The sequence below is a fragment of the Nelumbo lutea genome, chromosome 5 (genome assembly GCF_056320005.1).
Source record: "Nelumbo lutea isolate HS-2025 chromosome 5, American lotus-T2T, whole genome shotgun sequence".
NCBI classification, from domain to species: domain Eukaryota; kingdom Viridiplantae; phylum Streptophyta; class Magnoliopsida; order Proteales; family Nelumbonaceae; genus Nelumbo; species Nelumbo lutea.
In genome coordinates, this window is record NC_142688.1 from 39,603,568 (window position 1) to 39,611,807 (window position 8,240).

Here is an 8,240-nt window from a genome sequence, read left to right on the forward strand (position 1 = left end):
CTTTGGGCGTCCATGGGATGGATCTCTCATCCCTTCAGTTGTATCAGAGCCATGGTTCAAATCTTGAACCATTCTGTTTCAGATCTGAATCTGCGCAATTAGGGAGAAGGCGTTCTACCCAATTTGTGCAGATATGGTTTTTGGGAAATTTGTTCCCAAAACAGATGGGCAAATAATCTGAAATTAATTTTAAATAAATCTGATTATTATTTAGAATTGTTCTTTATAATTTTCTTGATTTATGGGCTGTTCGTACAAGAGGAGATCGAATTCTTGGTTTGCGCAGGGAACCTGTGATTTTGTAGTTCTTGAATTATTTTGGGTCTGTAAATAATTTTTTTTTATTTTCTAGACTCAATGTATAGGTATTTGATCTGATGTAATTATTAATAGAAATAGGATTTCTATTTATTTTTATTTTGGATCGAAGATGGCGGCGCATAAAAGGAGATTTCGTAGATGGGAGAAACGCTATCTGCGATTTGCAGTTTGTGAAACTGCATTCTGTGATCTAACCTCTATTTTGCAGGATGGATTGTGCGAACAGCCCTGATTGGCTGATTCTTGTTTTTCCTTTTATCAGTATTTAATTTCAGATTATTTTATCGAATTAAGGATTTAATTAAAAATCAAACCCTAGATCCATTCGAACTGAGATTGGTTCAAACTGTTTGGACCAATTCTAGGGTTTAATCAAGGCTGGAAGTCAGCCCTAATTTCCCACTAATGGGCCTAAGGATTGATATTTAATTAAATGGTTAATTCGGCCCAGCTTGTAAAGGCCCAATTTTAAATAGTTAAAATTGCAAAAGCCCATTTTAAAGGATAAAGCTATATGGGTCGAACTGGGTAACCCTAATTCAGCCCATATACCTAGATAATATTAATGATTAATATTATGGAATTTTAACGGGCTTCCAACGGGCCTTACAGATAATTAATTGATTGGATCAATTTATCCCTGCATGAGATGTATGGATGTGTGATGTGCTGCGTACATGGGCCATAAGTACTTGGCCCATGCTCATTCGACAGTGGCTCTTGCGCACACCATGGCTGAATGCACATCATTGCCATGGTGTCCCTTTTAGTCATTGGATGATTTACCTCAGTGGTGGGCCCCACACCTCATCAAGAGGTTACGTGCGGAACCCTAGCCGATTCAAGGCCTACCGAAATCTGACTTTATGAAAGTCAGTGGAAGCCACTTTGGTTTGACCTAAATCAAACTAGGGCATAATTTTGTTCCCTCCAACTAATATGAGTGCATGTGATAGGGAGATTCATATGATGAACTCTCTAAAGGCCTTCCATCATTAGCATGAGGATGGGTCCTTCAGTAATGAGGAAACGCACCAGAAAATGGGCTATCCATTTGCTGTTGGGCTTGTCTGAGTGTTTCATAAGATGATAGGGGCGTCATAGACCGATGTGGGAGGGGCTTCACAAGAAAATGGGAACTCTCTCACGGTACCTTGGCGTTCATGAATATGATGGGTAAGCACTCACTGAACAGAAAGGTTTACCTGAAAATGGCTCTGAACTTTGTTTGACAGAGGCCGAAGGTAAAACTCATATGAAGAGTGGATATGATCCTTCACAGAAATGTGGTGGGGTTATGCAGCTAAAACAGTTGGCTCCATGCACCCTATGTGATTTCCCACATTTCCAGAGACAACCCGTAGTCTCCGTCACTGAGAAAGGAGGGAAATCTCAGAGACGAATAAATGGAAATGGATCGTAGATTAAAATCCATATCTATGAAATGAACATGAATCAAATTAGGTTGTTGACTGATATTTGCTCTTTTATCAGAAAATGGCAAATGGATCTTTTGCAAAACTGCTTGATGACAACAAGTTGAAGGGCCCAAACTATGCTGACTGGTACAGGAACCTTATGCTGGTCCTAGCTTATGAAAAACTGGACAAAGTGGCAAAGAATCCTGCCCCGGAGCGTCCGGGTGATAGGGCTTCTGAGGCCCGAAGGAGAGACTATCAAGAATGGGAGGAGAAAAACTCCCTTGCCCGGTGTTACATCATTGCCTCCTTGGACAAACCGATACAGAGGCAGTTCGATCAGATCGAACTTGCCAAAGACATATTGGACAGTCTTAGGACAATGTATGAAGAGCAGAATCGTTCTACTCGACAAAATGTCTTGAAACAGTTCATGACCGCACAAATGTCCAAGGGTCAATAAGTTCATGACCATTGTCTTCGGATGATGGGTTACATCAACGAACTGGAGACTCTTGAATCCGGGCTGGTTATTCTGTCTTCTTTAGTAATACGATTACTATTAAAAGAAACAACAGATTCATCGCATACGGGGAACTAGAGAACGGTCTCTATGTTCTACATCCTTTTCTAGAAACTAACATAACCGAAACTACGTCGGCTGAAATCCCCAAGAAGAGAGCCCGTGATACAGTTAATCCCACGTGTCTGTGGCATTATCGACTTGGCCACATCGGTGTTGACCGAATCACAAGGTTGGTAAAGGATGGTCCTTTGGATTTTCTAACTGTAGAAGATCTTCCCACTTGTAAGCCCTGCCTACAAGGCAAGATGACGAAATGGCCATTTAACGGTAAGCCTGAAAGATGTACAGGCACACTTGACCTAATACATACTGATGTATGTGGTCCCCTGAGTGTTAGGACACGAAATCAACACGTGTATTTCATCACCTTCACAGATGATTTTTCACGATACGGTTACGTGTACCTAATGAGACACAAGTCTGAATCATTTGAAAAGTTCAAAGAGTTTAGACAAGAGGTCAATAAACAGTTAGGGAGAGAAATTAAGACCCTTCGATCAGATCAAAGTGGCGAGTATCTCTCTGACGAATTCAGGGACTACTTAAAGGACAATGGGATAGTATCACAATTAGCTCCTCCTGCTACATCAAAACTTAACGGTGTTTTGGAGAGGAGGAATAGGACCTTATTGGATATGTTCCAGTCGCTTCTCATACACTCAGAGTTACCCACATCCTTTTGGGGTTACGCATTGGAGACTACGATTTATGTGCTGAATCGGGTTCAAACCAAATCGATTTCGAATACTCCATATGAACTTTGGACCGGAAAGAAACCAAGTGTCAGACACTTGAAGATTTGGGGTTGTCCAGCACACGTTAAAAGAACGAGTGCAGACAAGTTGGAATCCAAGACCAGCCGTTGCCTATTTGTAGGCTACCCAAAAGGCTCTGTAGATTACCTATTCTATGACCCAAGTGAGCAGAAAGTGTTCTGCAGTCATAATGCGCAATTCTTGGAAACCGACTATATCCTGGACACCCATCGTCAGGAAGTTGTTCTTGATGAGTAGAGCTCAGGAGCAGTGGGAGATGTCCCACAAGTTCCAGGTAGTGACCAACCTAGAAGATCCACTCGGGTATCCAGGCCACCAGTCCGTTATGGTTATGACCAGGATAGTTACCTGGTGGAAACCTTGACTAGTGAGGAGGATCTCGTGACTTACACGGAAGCTATGTTGGACATAGATTCCCAGAAGTGGGTGGAGGCCATGAGAGCAGAGATGGACTCAATGGAGACCAATGGAGTCTGGACTCTAGTAGATCCGCCCTCCGGGGTAAGCAATCGTTTGCAAATGGATTTACAAGAGGAAGAAGGGCCCCAATGGTAAGGTTGAGACCTTCAAGGCTCGTCTGGTGGCGAAAGGGTACACTTAGAAAGAGGGCATCGATTATGAGGAAACCTTTTCGCCTGTGGCCATGCTTAAATCCATTAGGATCCTGCTAGCTATATCAGCATACCATGATTATGAGATTTGGCAAATGGATGTCAAAACTGCATTCCTGAATGGAGATCTTACTGAAGATATCTATATGCAGCAGCCGCAAGGCTTCATTGCTGCAGGTCAGGAAAACATGGTATGTAAACTTAATAATCCATTTATGGACTTAAGCAAGCTTCTAGAAGTTGGAACATCCGTTTTGACTCTACTGTCAAATCGTTTGACTTCGAGCAGAATCCAGATGAACCCTGTGTCTACAGGAAGTACAGTGGAGATAAGGTTACCTTCTTGGTTCTGTATGTAGATGACATTCTACTCATTGGGAATGATGTAGGTATGTTAACTACGGTGAAAGTATGGCTATCACAGCAATTCTCCATGAAAGATCTTGGAGAAGCCTCCTATATATTGGGTCTTCGACTCTATAGAGATAGATCGAAGCGGATAATAGGATTATCTCAATCTGCTTATATTGACAAAACAGTCAAAAGATACAGCATGGAAAACTCCAAGAAAAGAAATGTTCCTTTCAAGCACGGAGTCACTCTCTCCAAGAAGATGTCTCCCAAGACTTTTGAGGATATTGATGGCATGAAAAACGTTCCCTATGCCTCTGTCGTAGGGAGCATCATGTATGCCATGCTGTGCACTCGTCCTGACATAGCTCAGGCAGTGAGTGTAGTAAGCAGATTTCAAGCCAACCCAGGGCAGGAGCATTGGACTGCTGTGAAAAACATACTTAAGTACCTTTGAAGGACAAAAGAGTTTTGTCTAGTATTCGATGGTAGCTCACTACAGATCCAAGGGTATACAGACGCCGACTTCCAGTCAGACCCAAATGATACAAAGTCTACATCTGGATATATTTTCATGATAGGATCGTGTGCTGTTTGCTGGAGCAGCAAACAGGGGTCCACTGCAGACTCCACGACCGAGGCCGAGTACATTGCCGCAAGTGAGGCTGCCAAAGAAGCCGTGTGGATGAAGAAGTTCATTCATGAGTTGGGAGTAGTTCCGTCCGACACATCACCCATCACATTGTTGTGTGACAACAATGGAGCCATTGCTCAAGTTAAGGAGCCACGAGCTCACTCGAAGTCGAAGCACATCGAGAGAAAGTACCACGTATTGTGGGAGATTGTTGGTAGAGGGGACATCCTGATTCAGAAGGTAGCATCAGCGGAAAATGTAGCAGACCCATTGACAAAGCCACTATCACAGAAAGTGTTTGAGAAACACGTGGAAAGCATGGGACTCCGGCTAGTACCTGATTGGACCTAAGTGCAAGTGGGAGCTGTTAGATAATTTTGTATGCCCTTAGCTTCAATCAAAATTGATGTACTTTATGAGTTTATTGTAAATGAATAAAAGTGCATATTTGATTCATGTTCCCTTGGTATGTTTCTATGTAATACCCTTAAACTGGACACTTATTGAGACTCGTGTTAGTTTAGAATGTTCACAGCCAGTGGGTCGGTCTGGGGAGACCTATCCTGACAAGGCTGACACTGTGGTGCCACCAAGCCGGTTGGGGTGGCTTGTCTCAGCTACCGGGGTGAGACCCTAGGCACATACAGTGTGAGATTAATTGAATATTTGAACTGGACCAGATTTCCAGTATTGCCCTGAACCTTGGAGATTGATGGGCAAAACTGGAAAGTTACACCCGACACCTAGACTCGATTATGATACTGCACTAGGTGTCGGATCGGGCTGTCTTTGATGTAACAATCAGTGAGATCCTTAGCAGGGGTCAAAACCTGGGTATGTTGGGACAATCCGAGAATTCATCTGAGTGGGTGATTCAGATCTAGAAACCTCCTAATGGGATTAGGAGAAAGCTAATCTAATATGCAGATAAGATAAGGGTTTATCCTTATCACTAGAAGAGAAGGTTGATCCAAATATGATTTGGATAAGCACCTCCTAATGGGATTAGGAGCTGGTCTTTTAAGTTAACAAAAAGAAGGAGGGGGCGGCAGCCTTTGAGAGATACTTCAGATCCTCTTTAGTGCTGAAATCAAGAAGAGAGAGTTCTGCACCTTGCAAATACTCTCTTGCCGCCTCCCTGTTCTTGCCGCCCTGTTTGCCAGTTCGATCTTCAGTTGTGGGAGAAGTCAAGATTGGATCTTGACATCAGTTCTTTGAGAAAGGATTGAAAAGGAAACTGTGCTCATGTACCATTCTACTGATTCTTGCGAAGGACAGAGTTCTTGGGGAAGAACACTGTTGATTCTGCTCCATTCTGCACTATGCCATCTTCAGTGGGAGCAGTCTTTGGATCCTTCCTTAGGCGTGAACACCTTCGTTGGGAGATATTATTTCTCCGTATCAAGTATAATTCTCTCCTATTCCTTTTGGTTCAGATCTGATTCAGTTTAAGTTTCAAGATTGATTCTTGAAAATATGATTTTCTAAATAGGGAATGTGATTCCTAGTTGAAGGGAGAAATTTTTTTTTAAAATTCGCCCCTTATTCCACAATCTTTGGGCGTCAATGGGATGGATCTCTCATCCCTTCAAAGGTATGGGCATTTAACTGCACATTGGGAACATCTCTTTATAAATTTCACATACGCGAATGGAAAATATTTTTGAGTGTAGCTGGATGCTATGTACATAGAATTTTTGCTTGCAAGAGATCCAGACTCACAAGGGAAAGTGCTATTGGAGTTCAGTTGGAATAGGAGCATAGGCCTCTCAAATAGCACCTATTTTGTGTACAAGGTTTAAGCATTTACATATTGATCAATAATATAAATAAGTTCATTGCGCTCCACCTTAGAATTCTGAATTCAACTGTAGACCTACAACAATTCAAAATTATAAACACTTCCACCTATAACACCCATACCCACTCGTGAATTGGCATTAATTCCGAGCTGGCACCTACCGGCCTCAATTGTACGGTAGAGATAAGATTTCTGGGAGTGGACTGAACAGTAAAAACCTCTAATATAAAATGTATCTCATTTTCATTTATTGGTGGTGTAGGCACATAGTGACCGCTCATACCATCATAGTGCAGAGGATAGTGAATTAATACCACATAAATGCTTGCGATGAGTTCATAACTCATTGGACGTCTGCGATGAGTTTATAATTCATCACATGACTGTGATAAACCAGTACTTGAAACAGTTTGCGAAAAACCTTGGCTAATATAAATCTGTGATGAACTCTAGACACGCACGAATATGCGATGAACCTCGAATGCGTGCAGAGTTGCAATGAATCTGAGATCATTACAGAACCGTAGAATCACTATAGACTGGGAATGAACATTGGTTACACATGTGGCTTTAAAATTATGTGCGTGATAAGATGCCACGTGAGTTTAATAAGAATACACCCACAAAACGATGATATCACTCGTACCACATTGGTTAAATAGATCACGAAGGGAAGTAGCACAACACGCGAATTATGAGAATCCTTGAACAAAAGGAAAGTTCGTCTAGAGATATCATAAGACATGTGGCAAAAACCTAGCAGTGCTCCTTAATTACTGACAACAAATCAAATATTTCCTTTCCTAGTGGGAATCAAACACTTCTGGCTTCTTCCTTTCGGGACCTCGGGATCTCTCCCTATAAATGAGAGCCCATCTCATGACGATACCATTCATTCGATCATTCATTACTCATTCGGCCTTATGATCACCTTACCATTTACCCTAGCCTTCAACCTTACTTCCTACCTCTTGTCTTCCTTTGCTTTTTCAAGGAGACCACTCTCATGTAGCCTAACCACCTTACCTACAAGTGGTACAAACTTGCATTTTATCTTTGGTCGGAATTGTTACAAATTTGCATTTATGATGTAATCCATCTTTTGTTAAATGGAATCGGCTTTAGAGTTTTCAAATTAAAAAAAAAAATGCACCACCTTCCTTGATCCTACCTTGATTGGGACCCCTCATTTCTCTTCTCTAACAAATAAAATAAACTTCGGGCTCAGTTTGGAAAGATGGAGCTTATTAAGCTCCTAGGACCATGATTCAAAGTATTGATAAATCTATGCACAAACATGTGCATTGGGTGTTTTGGGTGAATGAAAATCTACTTTTAAAAATTTTCTCCCAATTTTAAAGGTGGGCATCTTAATGTTATCCAACATTAAAAGAAGTTTTTGAAAAAAGCCTTAAAATATACATATCTTGAAGCTTCTGATATGATCCAATACATTCAAATACAGAATGTATCATATGGAAATTTTGAATTGTGCATATGACTTTGAAGAGGGGGTCCAATTTTTCCAAGGTTAATTGTCAATTTATATATGGTAATTCACTCAATTAAAACAGCTAAGCCATCTCAAACATTGCTCCCAAAGGCTTAGTTTGGAAGGAGTATAAATACAAATATGTAGAATGTAAAACCTTATATTTTGTATTATTTTGTATATATTTGCATTGTATATATATGTATTCATACTCTTGTTAAACTGAGCCCAAGTTTCTTATCCTAATTTG